The sequence below is a fragment of the Bufo bufo genome, chromosome 5 (assembly GCF_905171765.1).
Source record: "Bufo bufo chromosome 5, aBufBuf1.1, whole genome shotgun sequence".
Lineage (NCBI taxonomy): Eukaryota > Metazoa > Chordata > Amphibia > Anura > Bufonidae > Bufo > Bufo bufo.
This window is the reverse complement of record NC_053393.1, coordinates 204321015-204322853: the sequence shown is the minus strand read 5'-3', so window position 1 is coordinate 204322853 and position 1839 is coordinate 204321015. Positions and strand designations below refer to the sequence as shown.

Genomic DNA, 1839 nt, shown 5'->3' with positions numbered 1-1839 from the left:
ACATTTCCACTCGTTGGAATTCCACCCAATTATACGAACAGATAAAGGCAATCAACGATTTCTTGATGATCTAAGCGGACAGGAGTAGTCCCTTGTGTAACTTCAATGTCAACCAGTGGCAGCTCATGCGTGACACCTCCCGTTTGCTCAGGCCCTTTGAGGAGGCCACGTTATTTGTCAGTCGCCAGGACTACGGGATGAACGATGTCATTCGAATGCTTCATGTCCTGGAACAGATGCTGGTAAATCTGGCTGGCCAGGGGAGTGGAGACGTGGCGCCTACAAAGATGTCGGCAGAGTTTGATACATTTGTCTGTCAAGATGTTTGTTTACAAGTCAGTGAACGGAAACATCATTTATTGCAAGGATATGCAAAGACCAACTGATGGGGTGCTTACCCCCAGAAGTAGGTCATCGGCACGAAGGAACAGTCATTTTCACAGCCCGAGGCCGGAAGCTTGACCTCTGCAGGTCGACGGTCTGCATTGCGAAGCTTGTCTAAAAGAAAAATCCCGCTGTGCACCCCTTTGGAGGAAACTCTTGATCTGGCACAGGGTGCTTTTCTCCTTCAAAAACAATAGACTCTGTACAGAGTGACACTGATGTATAATTTCTCATACACCAGACTGAAAGAGTATTCCAAGCACCTGTCTGCCCACATAGCTGCCGAGAAGCAGAAGGGTCTTGCTATTTAAGTGGGCTCAGAGCTGAACCTAAAAGCCAAATTTTCCTGTTTACCTGGACTCAAAGAAAAGAACAGAGATCCACTGGCTGTGCTCATACAGATTTCATCCAAGCCTCCACTCACCAAGACAATCACAGAGGACTGGATTGTGTGGACAGGTTGGTTCTGCAGGATGTACACAGAGGACGATCTATTAGAGGTATTACCAAAGACATATACTTGCCTCCTGCTGTTCCTGTATAACGGCTCCGAGGTGCTCACGGCTATCGTAGGGACATGGTTCCAAAGAAACTTTGACTGTTTTTTCGATAAGCTGGTGATCAGTTCTCAGGATCTTACGTGGCTAGCAGCGATGTGGGCTGGGTATGACATTTCTGGATCAGTGTCGGCCACAGAGCTTGTTTTCTCTGTGCCCGTTGAACCTCACATAGACATTTCTTATGCCATCCATGCAGAGGACTTCAAGACTTTATGGAATGATATTCATAAATCAAAGGATGAGGTCATGTTGGAGGAAGTGGACTATTTATTGCAATGTCTTTACTTGCAGTTCTTACACTTTAGAATCCACTTATCAGAAACCCAGCTCATCAAGGTGAAAGCATCTGTGGCATCAGCGTATTGTGAAGGACAAGTGAAATACCTCGGTAAGGACTACCTAATCCGATTGCTGGAAATCATCACGGAGCTGGCCATCAGTAGCATCCAGTATAGAACACATGGACGACTCTCATCTCGGACCTTGTCCACAATGTTCGGGGACCCCTCGGACATCTTATATGTCTTAGACATGATCCCTGCAGTGCTTACTACATGTTATACCGCTTCTTACCATTCTGTTACAGCTGCTGTGAGACTTGAACATACTAAGGCTTATTTATGAAGATTTTTGGGTGTTGCCTGTACCGACCAGTTACCTTCCAGCTGTGATTGTGTATCCTGCACTGTAGGAATGAGCTGGAGTCGGTGTGTTTGCTGGACTGTCCTCCAGTTATCACCCATAACCCCATACAATTTATGATCAATATGCTTTACCATCGTGGTCACCCCGACACTTGTCGTCAATCAATTCTTGTTGATGAAGCACTTTTTTTTTCCAGTTTCTCTTTTAAATCTTGTGGTTTTGCCCCTTCTGTGTTGTATTTTATTTGTGT

At 45.5% G+C, this 1839-nt stretch overlaps 1 pseudogene; it reads left to right on the top strand.

The window, feature by feature from the left end:
- Positions 1–369: 369 nt before the first annotated feature.
- Positions 370–1568, top strand: LOC121002469 (annotated as a pseudogene).
- The last annotated feature ends 271 nt before the right edge of the window (positions 1569–1839 follow it).